The 15,057-nt window shown below is 37.6% G+C and overlaps 1 pseudogene; it reads left to right on the top strand.

Moving 5' to 3' along the window:
* Window positions 1-4,168: 4,168 nt before the first annotated feature.
* LOC100520478 (olfactory receptor 5G9-like) lies at window positions 4,169-5,112 on the top strand (annotated as a pseudogene).
* The last annotated feature ends 9,945 nt before the right edge of the window (window positions 5,113-15,057 follow it).

The following is a 15,057-nucleotide window of genomic DNA, read 5'->3' on the forward strand; positions in this document are numbered from 1 at the left end:
GGGGTGGGAAGATGAAATCTATGCTGAAAAAGAGTACAATTTTTATTCCATTTTGATTTTAATTCTCTTAAGAAGAAAGGAACTTATTGAAATGTAAGTTTAGATCTTTTATCCATTTCTACTCCTTTGTTTATTGTCAGGAATTTCCAAATGAGTTATGTGGATTTATGGCTAAATAAATGACAGATATTTTAAATGGAGTTCCCATTGTGGCTCAGTGGTAATGAACCTGACTAGTGTGTATAAGGACAAAGGTTCAATCCCTAGCCTTGCTCTGTGGGTTAGGGATCTGGCATTACCATGAGCTGTGGTGTGGGCTGCAGACAAGGCTCAGATCTGGCATTGCTCTGGCTGTGGAATAGGCCAGAAGCTGCAGCCCCAATTCATCCCCTAGCCTTGGAACTTCCACATGCTGCAGGTGTGGCCCATAAAAGCCAAAAAAAAAAAGTGTTTATTATATCTATTACCATATCTACTACTACTACTACATCTTCTGTATCATCTAGTTAGGATGTTGCACCAAATTTAGGAAGAAGTAATGTGAAATCCTGTAAGATGCACAAAGAGGTTATATAGGCAAGTGAAATCCCTCTTTAGGTCCCAAAGACTGTGCTGGGCCACCCACCACAGGTGTGGTGCCATCTGTGTGGAATGTGGCGTTGAGTTAATGAGCATCACACTCAACACATGTGATGGGAAGGTTAATGAAAGACCTAGAAATGAGACCATAGTTTGCAGATGCTGAGAGCCCTTTACTTGAGTGGACTTGGACTGAATTTAGGATTTCTCTGGGGCTTCACTGCTTTCTTTGTAATCCACAGACCATTCAATGTTAACTTTGCGTTTGGGCATTGACCAATTCTATGTCCCACAAAGAATGAGCAGAATTGGGTTGGGACCCTCGGAAATCTAAGTTTCCCTCTTTGGGACAGTGACATTGTTGAAAGGATAGAGGCTCTGTACTCCGACAGGGCAGTGTCTTCATCTAAGATGATGCTCATGAGATATTAGCTCTGGGACTTCAGGCTCCAGCTTCCACATGTACGGCCCTGATTGCCTGCTCTGTAAAATGGGGATAACAACATGTTTTGTCCGCAGACATGGGTGGAAATCAAATGGGCAGATATTTGCACAGCAGAGTCTGGTAAGACTTGCATATTCTTTCAGTTCATATTCTTTCAGCCTCAGTTGTATCAGGAAGCTGATCACAGGCTCTAGCACTGCACACTGGGAAAGGATTGCACATTCACCACCTGCAACTGGTGTTCAGATATCTGAGGTTCTCAGTTTTCTTATTTATAAAGGCGAGGTTGGCACTGGAGTGCTCTGAGCTTGTTGCAGTTTTAGAAATCTAGAACTCCAAGTGCATAACTTGCAATTCTTTCTCACTTTCTACCTCCTAGGCTTTAGTTCTTACCTCTTGTTCCTACCCCAGGTTGACTGTAACTATTTTCTTTCCCTTGTTCTCTTTAAAAAAATTGCTAAAATACCTTATGGACTTGTTATAGATTATGACAGTTATTTTAGATTATTTTTTAACTTAAGGTTAATGAATCTGCACTTGTTCCTTATAACAAAATCCTAAAATTGCACCTAAATGTAGTCCTCTTTGATTATGCACCAGTTCATTTTTCCCAGTTTATTTTCTAGATTATCCAGCTCAATTTTCCTCTGTTTTCAGAAATGATGATTGCTCATTTGGTGTAAATCTTTAGAGAGTCTTTTATTTTATTTACATGTATATTTAAATAATTATAATTAAAGAAAATATTAAAGTAAAAGTGTTCCTAGAATCATGCTGTACAGAGTATTCTGTAACTTGCTCCTCCTTCATATATATTGGAAAAAATAACCATGTTTGTATATATAGGCTTACCCATTTTCTGCATTTCTATACAGTATTCCATAGAGTGACTTTACTGAGGTTTATTTTGTGCTTACTCTTTTGGACAATATTTACATGGACTTGAGTTTTTCATCATTTAAAACAATGGTGAAGTAGACATCATTGTTCTTCCATGCTGTGTTTCCTCAGGGTAAATATTAAATAGTGGGATTGCTAAATCATCAGGTACATGATTTTTAAGAAACATTCAAGACAGTGAAAACTTACCATCCAGAGGCCCCACCCCTGCAGTAGCATGGGCTTTGAATATTTTTTCTTTTTAAATTTTTAAATCAGATTGTTTCATTAATAATTATATATAGATGTTAGCTAAAATTGCATTAAATTAACCAACTAATGTAGTGAGTGTCCTTGCTCAGTCAGCCAGAGACAACCAGAAGCAAGCCTATAGTTGGACCAAGCCAGCTTTATGGACCCATTTGCAATGAGCAGGTCACACACACTAGGCACCATTGGGCTCACTGAGAAAAGGTAAAAGAGAGTTAATGTAGGATTTTGAGAAGGGTAGAGTTTAGGTGAAATTTATTTATTTATTTATTTAAATTCTAATTGATTTACAATGGTGTGACAATTTCTGCTATATAGCAAAGTGAAACTTAAATCAAGAAATATTTTGATAAGGTCAAATCAAAGCAGGCTGTATGTAAAGGGATCTATATCAAAGTAGGCTCACAGCTCAGACACAGGGTCCTGTTTCCCTGGAATCTAGGAAGCGATGAGAGCTATGGAATGTTGTATCTGGAAATCCCAGCTGCGGAGGGAGCTCTGGCCCCGTGCTGGAAGTTGAGACGCCTGCATTATGGCGATGAGATTTACGTCTTCCGGGTCAGAGTAGTATGTTTCATCTTGCTAGTTTAATAACAAAGAAATATTTTAGCTAACCTACAATTTTAGAAACTAAAGGGTTTACTGTGGGAGCAATTCTGTCCCTCTTCACTTCCCAGTAGACTTGTCTGCATCTGCTATTCCCACGTGAAGAATGGCCATGCAGGTTCTTACCGCTGGAGTCTAAGCTAAGTTTTACTTTCTCAGGAGGCAATGAATCTTTATAATTGGTCTGAGTCAGTTATACATGAGAAATACATAAAAAAATATTTTTTTCACTGATTTAGGCATTTCTTCCTTTGCTTTAGTAAAATTCACTAATTTATATTTTTCTTCATATAAATCTTGATGTTTCCTTGGTAGGTTTATTTTATGGTTATTGTATCAATTATAGTTGGTGAATATGAGGTTTTTCACTATTGATTCATAAGTGCTTGTTATTGAATTTTTTAACATTGATCTTCTACACTGTTACTTTGCTGAACTCTTTCAGTGTTTTTTCTAAAAATAAAAAAATATATATCTGGTAAGATTTCATTTACTGTGTGGATGACTGTTTTGCCTGCAAGCAGTGACAGTATTTCTTCTCTTTTTTTCTGCATTTTTTACATCTCTCTTTTTTTAATGTCTCAGAATTTTGGCAGTGATTTCAATATACTGTTAAATAGTGTAAATTATGAGCATCTTTACATATTTCTGGTTATAATGTGAATATTTCTAGTATTTTATGCTGCACACATTTGCTGGGAGCTTCAGGAATATTTCTTTTTCACTATGTGACATGGTTCATTTTTGTTTCTAGTTTGGATTTTTTTTTTTTAGAGCCACAATTAATCAAATTCTTTTAAAAATTCTTTTGAAACAATAATAATGCTTTTCTTTTAATCTGTAAATGTGCTAAATAATGTTATTTGTTTTCCTGAGTTCTTTTTTCTTTTTTTTTTTTTTGGCTTTTTTGCCTTTTCTAGGGACAATTCTGTGACATATGGAGGTTTCCAGGCTAGGGGTTCAGTCAAAGCTGTAGCCACCAGTCTATGCCAGAGCCACAGCAATGCCAGATCCGAGCCATGTCTGTGACCTACACTACAGATCACAGCAATGCCAGATCCTTAACCCACTGAGCAAGGCCAGGGATTGAACCCATAACCTCAGGGTTCCTAGTCAGATTCGTTAACCACTGAGCCACAACGGGAACTCCGGTTTTCCTGAATTCTTAAACACTGATTTTCTCTTTAAAACACTTAAGCCATATTGCTCTTTAAAACTGTGATATATTTGATTTGTTAGCATCTTATTTAGGCTTTTTTTAAAGCCAATGTTCCTAAATTGAAAACCTGTACTTTCTTTCCTTTCATGTTATGTTATGCTTCTAAGAAATTTAAAGTTGTATGCACTATCAATTTTCTGTTTTTCTCACTTTACAGTTAAAACCAACCAATGGCTGGGAAAAACTATACAAGGATCACAGAGTTTATTTTCATAGGCTTAAAGTACCACCCTCAGATGCAAGTCTTCCTTTTTTGCTCTTCCTACTTTTTTACCTTGTTACCATGACAGCAAACTCCGGCATGATTATCCTCATCCAGCTCGATTCCCACCTCCACACACCTACGTACTTTTTTCTCAGTCACCTGTCCTTTGTGGATATCTGCTTTTCCTCCGTGGTGGGTCCCAAGATGCTCAGAGACTTCTTCGCTGAAAGGAAAGCCATCTCTTTCCTGGGATGTGCCTTGCAACAGTGGTTCTCTGGGTTCTTTGCGGCCATTGAGTGCCTTCTCCTGGCATCCATGGCTTATGACCGCTATGTGGCCATCTTTAATCCACTGTTGTATTCAGTTGCCATGTCACAGAGACTCTGCATCCTACTGGTAGTTGGACCCTATACTGTGGGGTTTCTGAACACTACGACCCACACAACAGCTGCTTTCTGACTTCCGTTTTGTGGCTCCAACATTATCAATCATTTCTTCTGTGACATGTCCCCGCTTCTTTCGCTCATCTGTGCTGACATCTGGATCAATAAGTTGCTAGTTTTCATTGTGGCTGGGGCTGTCCTAGTCATCAGTAGCCTGTCCATTATAATCTCTTATTTCTACATCTTCATCGCCATCCTGAGAATCCGCTCTGCTGATGGGAGGTGCAAAGCCTTTTCCACCTGCTCTTCCCATCTCACAGCCATTTCCTTCTTATATGGGACCCTCTTCTTTATCTATGTGAGACCAGGTGCAATTTTTTCTCTGGACCTCAACAAAGCAGTGTCTGTGTTCTACACGGTGGTGATCCCCATGTTGAATCCTCTCATCTACAGCTTGAGAAATAAAGAAGTGAAAGCTGCCATGTGTAGAACGATTGCTAGGAGGAAGTTTTGCCTTGGAAGTTAAATTCCCACTTAAAATCAATAAAAAGAAAAACTTCCAGACATGGCTAGACTACCTGGGCATCATGCAAAGATGCTACAGTATTTGCAGAATTTGGAGGATAGCATCCTTCCCTTCTTTCATCTGATTTCTATTATGGTATCTTTTTAAAAGTTCTATTTCATCATGATCCTGTAAGTGATAAAAACCCACAGTCACCCACAAAGCCCATGCAATTCTGCTTCCTCAAATATCTTCATTACTGAGAAATGATAAAATCAAATGTTGACGCCACCTAGGTACTAGTACACTCACACTAGCTGGGCGAAAGTAAATGTCCAGACCAGGGGAAATGCTTTGGAACAGCGTGTCCATCCCATATTGCTACAGAACTGAAAATATCAAACAGAGCAGTTACTTATCTCACTGATGACTTTTAAAAACTAAACGTGTTCTTCTTAATATATTTTATGCCTCTTTTCTTTATTCAATGTCATTATTATTATAAATGCAATGTCATTATTGTTGCAAAAAGAGAGAAAATATAGGCAAGTAAATGAAGAACAATATTAATAAAAACAAAAATCCTGTATTCCTATCCTTTCACCAAGTGACAACTATTGGTAATAAAATCCAGATGCTTCTTTATATATTTGACTCTTTAGCTGTTCCAACTATTACTTTATTTTATTTATTTATTTATTTATTTATTTATTTATTTATTTATTTATTTTTAATGGCTGCACCTGCAGCATATGGAAGTTCCCGGGGCAGGGGTTAGCCTTTTAACTCACTGCACTGGGCCAGGGATGCAACCTATACCCCTGCAGTGACCCAAGCTGCTGCAGTCAGATTCTTAACCCACTGCCCCACAGTGGGAACTCCCACTCTTATGTCATTATTGACGTCTGGTTTTTCCTAGTTCTTTTAAATAAAAATAAATAGGGATAGCTTACTACAGAAATTAGAAAACATGCAAAAATGTGAGTGAAAAAATGAGAAAAATTCTAAAACTTAAGAGAAAATAGGTGCTGAAAGTTAGCAATAACTAAAATGGAGAAAATTTATACCATATTTTCGTGTTAGCCTTTTTTGTTGTTGTTGCATTTGTTTCCAAATAAAAAAAAAAAACCGCATACAACAGAATGAGGTTATGAACTATCTTAACATCTTTCTTCTCCCACCACCCACTCTGAAGATATTTTGAAGAACTCAAGAACAATTCTAATAATTTTCATGGAAGATAAGCAGTTTTTTAAAACCATCTTTTTGGTACAAACTAGATTCTGCAGGCATTTTAGCCCCATGAGCTGTGACTCACCTAAAAATGTAAAATTTATCTTAAAATTGTAGAAAGATCAACATCCGAGTGGGAAAAAAAACAGTGAGACATGCTTAGTGTCATGAGTAGTGATAGAAGGAGAAACTAGGGTGAAGATTTAGCTCAATCCTCTGTGCACACAAATATCTTGATGAGGTTGGTGGATAAGATGTGGTTGCTAGATAGGAAAATGATTTCTTAGGCAGTGTTGAGATGACCATGTCACAGTCATTCCTCTGCACCCCAGGGATTGTTGAACCTGCTTTGAATATTGGAGTTATTCTAAGCATAGCCCATTAAAAGGACTGATCATGGAGTGGCTTGAGTGCAGAGGAAGTGAGCAGGCTGTGGAAGGAGCTGGATACTAAGACGTGGAGGTGGTGTGTAGGCTAGGGGTAATCATGGCTTCAGTGAAGCCATTCTCCCAAAGAGAGGGAATGAGACAGGTGCTACCTAACCAGCAAGACAGAAATAGTGCCAATAGGTCACTACTAAAAGGATCCTGGTGTTAGCTCAGACATGTCCTCCATTTAATCTGTGTTATTTATTTCTTGTGGAAACAATGAATTAGCTGGAGGATGGGATGAACAAATTCAGATATGTTTGCTGCTAAGAGTGACTTCTCTTTCTCTTGCTGAAATGGAAAATATCAGTATTTTGGTCTTGCTTTAGAACAGAGGTTCTTTGGATTCTTTTTTTTTTCTTTCTTTTTCAAATTAAAGTTCATTTATGATGTTTTCTTAATTTCTTCTGAACAGCAAAGTGACTTAGTTATACACATATATACGTTCTTTTAGATATTTCTTTCCACTGTGGTTTATTCAAGGAGATTATATATAGGTCCCAGTGCTATAGAGTAGGACTTTGTTGTTAGCTTCTTTGGATTCTTGAGGCTGGTAAAATGGTTCCTCTTATCATCTATGGCATAGACACATCTCCTAGGAACCAGAGCTCTATTTATTTGCCTTGTGATACAGATGCAGTGTCAGTGTGATGGATAGCATTTCTACTATTGCATTTGTGAACCATCATACTTTATGACAGCTGTTGCTTTCGAATTATTCTCCAGGTCATTTCTGAGACATCTCCCTACTCTTCACCGTCAAATATTCTGACACTTCATGCAACATATTTGCACTTAAATTTTTTATTATGGAATTTTACATATAGAATGATCACACAGTATAGTGAACCCCTTCTCTCGTGACATCCAGGGGTTCCTCTTTGACTGTGTCTGCAATGAGAGCACACTTGTATGGTCTGACCTCCTGGATATTCTCTCTTTGCTTCTTTACTGCCATCGTGAGAATCTATGCAGCTTCTAGAGGACACAGGCTTCCACTCCTGCTTTTATTCTAAATGATCTCTGTGCTGAGTGATAATTTCTTTTATGTCTAAGACAGCCTTTCAAGTTTCCCCAGCTCTCTCTAAAGGAGTAAAGCATTTGAGACTTAGTTTCATCTCCAAAGGCATGTCTATAAAAGAGAATAATTTTTGCTAAGATATAAATTCATACAGATATATAGATTTACATAGATTTTCATTATAGGAAATGGAAAAAAAAGAGCTTCTATGCAAAGCAAGTGAACTGGGAGTGTTCCTATGATTCTGGGCCACTTGCCAGTGCTTCTGGATGAATGGGCAGAGGAATGGATACGTGATCAGGATTTATGTGTCTGTCATTTGGACAGTATCCTTGTTGCCTTCTTTCCCAGGAAGAGAATATAAATTCAAACTTCAGTGAGTCAAATTGTACTTCCAGGAGCTTGGTCTGCATCCTGACTTTGAACCATATGCAGTTCCTCAAAACCTCGTTCTTAGATCTCTGCACCCACCAAAGGTTTTAGACCATCCCCTGTTTCTCCCTGCCCCACCCCCAGTTCATTTTTTGGCAGTTGAGTTTTAATACATAAGTTTGATGCTGTTGAGATACACTCACAGAGTTCCCATCGTGGCTCAGTGGTTAAGGGACACAACTAGCATCCATGAGGACCTAGGTTTGATCCCTGGCCTTGCTCAGCAGGCTAAGGATCCAGCATTGCCATGAGCTGTAGTCTAGGCTGGAGGCTACAGCTCGGATTGGACCCCTAGCCTGGGAACTTCCATATGCTGCAGGTGCAGCCCTAAAAGACAAAAAACAAAAACAGATACACTCACAAATTTGATCTCTTCTAACTTGGATTTTTGACTAAGAAAAATATGTAACAGTTTAAAAAAAAAGATCAAAAACCACCTACACCTGAGTTATTGGGATCTAGGTAGTTATGGTTGCGCCTAGGGCCCACAGGGAGCTTTATGAGCCCCGTGTTACCCTCAGATGTTTAAGATGAAGCACATCTGAGGCAATCTGGGAGGAGAGCTACGTAAAGGTGAGGCCAGGAAGTTCCATCATGGTCTTGCAGTGGGCAAGGTGAGTCTCAACAGCGATTGCTCCAAGTCACAGGCCAGCATCGTCCTCTGAGAAAGTTGACTCTGGCAGCCCTGGGGAGCTGAAGTAATGGAGAAACAGTGTAGGCACAGAGTCTTAGATTTTGTTCATCTCATAATGTCTGGAGACTCCACCAAGATGAGCTATAACTGCATTTTATGTCTCAATCAAATAAAGTTTTATTAACAATTTAAGACAGAGTAACTGGTAAATAAAAGGGGGTGAATTTATTATAAACCCCTGTGCATCTAAACTATCTCCTGAGGCAGAACCCAGCCTTCGGAATGGATTAGGTGCTGTAAGGTCTTTTTCAGGTGTTTGGAAATTCCCTGAGACACATCGGGGTTATCTGTTTAGACACTCTGCTTTCCCAAGGCTCTGGATGTTTCATGGGTAGCTGATGCAAGGAAGGGAAGATTAGACTTGGTTAGATGGAATCTAACTATCCTGTCTATCATCTGAGCTCAGGGTGATGTGCAGTAACTGCAGTCTCCTTGAATCTCACTTGAGCCATTTCAAAGCCAGCTATAATGGGGTTGGTGTTGATGGAGACAGACTTGTCTGTAGCCTAGGCAAGAGATTCAATTGCCAGCATGTGGTGAGAGGCTATGAGTCCTCCCAGAGATTCCAGAAATTATTTTCCTTGATCATAGTTTTTACCACTTTTTTTTTGTCATACCCACAGCATATGGAAGTTCCAGGGCCAAGGATCAAATCCGAGCTGCAACTGCAGCCTACACTACACCCACAGCCACACCAGATCCTTAACTCACTGTGCTAACAATGGAGATTGAACCTGCACCTCAATAGCAACTTGAGCTGCATCAGAGACAGTGCTGGATCCTTAACCTGCTATGCCACAGAAGGAACTCTCTACAGTTTAAAAATTATGAGACTTTTTTTTTAAATTGAGAGGATATTTCAACTTAGGTTATTATACAATTTAATGTATAAGTCCAATTAAAAACTGTCAAGAATAAGCAACATATCTGCCTAAGTTAGAAAAGATTTTGTTGCCTAAGAAAAATAATAAAAACACATCTGGGGTGGTGCTCAAAGTCATTTTACGATATCTGGAAGGTAGAACACAAACACACAAATTTCATCTTATTACACTAGTCACATATAAAAACTGGCTACTTTCATATATTTATTTCAGTTATTTTCCTGTATGTGTATATTTGTATAGTATATGCAGAATTCAAAAATATATAAATATATATAGTCTATTTTATATGACAGTGGGATCTTAAAAAATGCATGTTCTTATAATATGATTTGTTTGTGCAGAACATCTGTGTTAAGTCATTTGTCTATATTCTTCCAGTATTTTTCTGGGTATTACATATAATATTTGTAAGGATTTCATATGAAATATTATCTTGCCTGTTTAAATCATACATCCTAAATATTTAAACTATTTTTTATTAAATATTCTTCTCAATGGTAGGTTTAATTGCCAAAATATTGTATGAAATTAACATGCAATGATACATGATCCTTGGTAGGCGGTATCCTGGGTTCTGAGAATATATCTGTGAGCAATACAGGCAAAGACTCTTCTGCCATGCAGCTTACATTTCATTGGGAGAAGAGAGGCTTGCAAATAAAAGTAAACCTAACTGTGACCAGTACTACTACACAAAAAGAAGAGCATAATAGGATGGAGGCTATCTTGCAATGGAGGCAGGATCATGCTGCTAGTATGTAGTGGTTTCAGCATCTAATTCAGGTCCTCAGACAGCAAAACTTTTGTTTTTAGCTGTTGTACTAATGCCATCAGCATGATCGGATCACCTTGTAAAAAGAAGGGATGAGAAACAGCCAAATGAATTCCATTTCATTCCATGTCAGGAACTACTAAAGAGGCATCCCACCTTTCATTCTGCCTGTTTTTAATGGAAGCCCCACTTTCAGCTGGGCATACTGAATCCAAGACGAAAAACTGCCTTTCTCATTCTCCTTTATTTTGACTTGTGACTAAGTTCTGGTCTGTAGGTGGAAGGAACTTCTAGGACGTCTCCTTAGATTTTCAGAGAATGCCATTCCTTTCACCTCTTTCATATGACCTGGAATGCAACCTTAATATCTGGATCTTGAGCAGTCACCTTGGGCCATGAGGAAACATTTGTGTTCCTGATACTGTGTGCCAGCTGTATCAGCCCTGAGACTTCCACATATGTTTTATGACATAGAAAATAAATTCCTTAAATACTTTTAAAGGGCCACCATTATTCTGAGTTTTCTACCATAGGAATAGGCAATCCTAATTCAGACTGGCACAGATGCCTCTTTGGGCGAGAAAGGGTGGGGACAAAATATCCACACCACATTCTGGTTGACTCTTGGCTTGATTTTTAGGTTCAGTGCATTAAAAGATAATACAATTCAGAGAAGATAGTGGAGAAAATGTTTCTATTCATTTTCCCTCTCTCCATTTGACACAAGTGCTGTGAGTTCGTCCTAATTCTTCCTTACCGATCTGGTGGCCATGTCCAGAGTGCTGAGGTCCCTCCTCCACTGGACCAGGTGCTTACCTATGTGGCCTGGGAGAGGCAGGGCCTCACTCAGAGCCACTGGTGTGGGATGGCAAAAGAAGAGAAAGGGGAGATCTAGTTGGGCAGATAAGAACATTTGAAATGGAACTTTGAGGAAAGAGAAAGAAAGGTTTATAAAGAAGATGCTTTGGAGAGAGAAAGAACATTTTCATACTTTCCTATTCCCTACCAATGTGAGAAACACTCCTGGAAAAAAAAATATTTTTAAAGTGCTTAGAGTTTGTGAGTGTATATGTGTATGTGAGAGAGAGAGATAATTTAAGTGAGCATGTCACAGTTATACTCAGGTTATGCAGATGAGATTACATGTTGCAAAATTCAAAATAAGAAGCAGTATCCAATATCACAAGTAATTTAAACAAAAATTTCTTATATTCATTATGAAATGGGGTAACATTATATATAACATTATATATATTAATATAAAATTAGGTAGAATATTAAAGATAATGGCTCAGGGGATTGTAACTGATATTTCTGCTACTCTTATTATTATTTTATTTGGGTTCATAAAATTTCCATATGATTGTCTTTATAGATATTAGGAAGGCACAGGACACTCTATGAACCTGCTTAAATTTTGTAAAATTTTAGTAGCCTAGAAAAAGAAGAGTTCTTCTTTATTGAATGACCTGGGAAATACTACTACTTCTTTATCTTCAGAATCTAGGGCAATATATGACACTAAAGTAGTTTCACATATATAAAGTAGTTTAACATATATAAATATGTTAAATCTATCTGAAGTTATTTTGAAAGGAATGTGATAAAACATCATTAAATTTTAAGGCTGATATTAGCCCTGATTGAATTTTAGGTTAATGAAGATTCCCTCAAAATGACCTTATTCCCTAAATTCTTGAAAACCTAGTTTTAAATATTGAGTATTTTAAAACAAGAGGGTCAAAGTTTGTTATAGTTTCAATACCATGAGATGCACTATTTAACATTCTTCATGAAACATCCTTCACCTTTTACTATTTACTCGTTTTCTGTTAACAAGGTCTCAGTTAATATAGTTAATATAGGTTGTGTAGGCGCCATTCCTAGTGAAATAACAGTGTTCTGGGTCTTTTTTAAGGTGTTGTTAAACTCCGCCACCAGATGGCAGCATCAGCTTATCTAGCACCATAAAATTGTCCTAATGTTCCTTTAAATATTGGAAGCATTATTAAGATAGTAGGCATGGAAAAAAGCTTTCAAAAGTGTAAGAACTAAGTTTGAAGGGCTGTGAAATTGTATACAAATTTCATATGTTTGGGCCTTGGTACAGAAAAAGACTCCTATCTCAGAGATTCTTTAAAGCTCATAGCACATAAAAATTAAAAACCCCTAAACTACTCTAAAATTCTTGTTGTCATATTGTGAAACTAAAATGTAAAGTGGGAAAATAATTTTCTTATGATGTAACAAAATTATGGTATACTTGTTCTAGAAACATGTGGTTCAGAGATTTTTTTGTCCTTCATCCAACATTCTTATATCACCATACAATTCACCATGCAATTCCTTACATCACCATAATAATTTACAAAATGGTTTTCTAACATTAGTTGTAAATGCTTTTCCTTGTGTGTCCTTTGCTACTTAAAAAAATAAAATAGCGTAGTTTAAAAAATTTTACTGCTATTTTCATTTTTAAATACATATTGACCATAGATTGGAATATTTGGCAAATAATTTATTTTTGTGTTTTAGGGTTTTTCATACTTGAATTTTAATATAATTATTTCAGAATTTAAAAATTGGTAGCACCAATAAATTCCATAGGTGAGGTCACTACATGTTTTGAAATTTACAGGGAGAAATTGCTTGGATTGCAGGTATCAGAGGAAGCCTTTTGATAGAGGAGGTCCTGTTTAAGCTATTCTGGGGACTGGTTTGAAGACAAACATGGTTTGATGAAAGATTCACAGGAGGGCAGCATGGACAGCCCCGTCGGAAAGCCGATGGAAGTTCCCAGGCTAAGGGTCAAATCAATCAGGGCTGCGGCTGCTGGCCTATAGCACAGCCACAGCAACATGGGATCTGAGCTGCATCTGTGACCTACACCACAGCTCTTGGCAATATGCCAGATCTTTAACCCACTGAGCAGGGCCAGAGATCGAACCTGTGTCCTCATGGATGCTAGTCAGGTTGTTTCTGCTGTGCCACAAGGGCAATTACACTTTTATTGTAATTTTTGTTAGATCAGTATTCAGCTGTATCACTTTTCACTATGAAAAAGCCACTTTTATTTGAGGTATGCAATATATTATGCATATTCTTCAACTATGTCATTTTTTTAACCAGGCAAAAGCTAATTACAGTTGAGCCATGCAGTATATATATTGAGCCATGTAACTTCTTTCCTGACAATAATAGTCTTAGTTTTGTTTGCTCAACTTTCTATGAAATAATTTTAATTCTATCTGGCATTCCCAGTCAATTATAGTTTTAGATGGATCAGGTATTCTGTCAATTTCATTTTCTTAAAGAAATTTCACCTGGAGCCCTATGAGCTGTTTTTTTTTTTCCTTTTATAATGATTTTTATTTTTTCCATTATAGCCAGTTTACAGTGTTTTTTCAATTTTCTACTGCACAGCAAGGTGACCCAAACACAAATACATGTACACATTCTTTTTTCTCATATTATCATGCTATACCACAAGTGACCAGGCATAGTTCCCAGTGCTATACAGCAGTATCCCATTGCTTATGCACTCCAGATGCAATAGTAGGCATTAATCCCAGACTCCCAGTCCATCCTACTCCTTCCCACCCCCCTTGGCAACCACAAGTCTCTTCTCCAAGTCCATGATTTTCTTTTCTGTGGAAAGGTTCATTTGTGCCATATGTTAGATTCCAGATATGAGTGATATTATATGGTATTTGTCTATCTCTTTCTGGCATATTTTACTTAGCATGAGAGTCTCTAGTTCCATTCATGTTGCTGCAGATGGCATTATTTTCTACCTTTTTTATGGCTGAGTAGTATTCCGATGTGTATACATACCAAATCTTCCTAATCCAATCATCTGTCAGGGACATTTGGGTTGTTTCCATGTCTTGGCTATTGTGAATAGTGCTTCAATGAACATGCGAGTGCATTTGCCTTTTTCAAGGAAAATTTTGTCCAGATATATGCCTGAGAGTGGGACTGAATGACATATGGTAGTTCTATGTTTAGCTATCTAAGGTACCTCCATGCTGTTCTCCATGGTGGTTGTACCAGCTTATATTCCCCCCAACAGTGCAGGAGGGTTCCCTTTTCCCTACACCCCGTCTAGCATTTGTTATTTGTCATTTATTAATGATGGCCTTTTTGACTGGTATGAGGTGGTATCTCGTGGTAGTTTTGATTTGGATTTCTCTAGTAATCAGTGATATTGAGCATTTTTTTCATGTGCTTGTCGGCCATGTGTATATCTTCTTTGGAGAAATGTCTATTCATGTCTTTTGCCCATTTTTCAATTGGGTTCTTGGCTTTTTTGTGGTTGAGTTGTATAAGTTTGTATATTTTACAGATTAAGCGCTTGTCAGTTGCATCATTGGAAACTATTTTCTCCCATTCTATAAGTTGTCTTTTTATTTTTTTAATGTTTTCCTTGCTGTGCAAAAGCTTGTCAGTTTCATTAGGTTCGATTGGTTGATTTTTGCTTTTATTTCTGTGGCTTTGGG

Source organism: Sus scrofa, chromosome 1 (assembly GCF_054392235.1).
Source record: "Sus scrofa isolate SSC_HxYL_T2T_F1_AM1 chromosome 1, Sscrofa_HxYL_maternal_Yorkshire_Landrace_v2.0, whole genome shotgun sequence".
In the NCBI taxonomy this organism is placed as follows: domain Eukaryota; kingdom Metazoa; phylum Chordata; class Mammalia; order Artiodactyla; family Suidae; genus Sus; species Sus scrofa.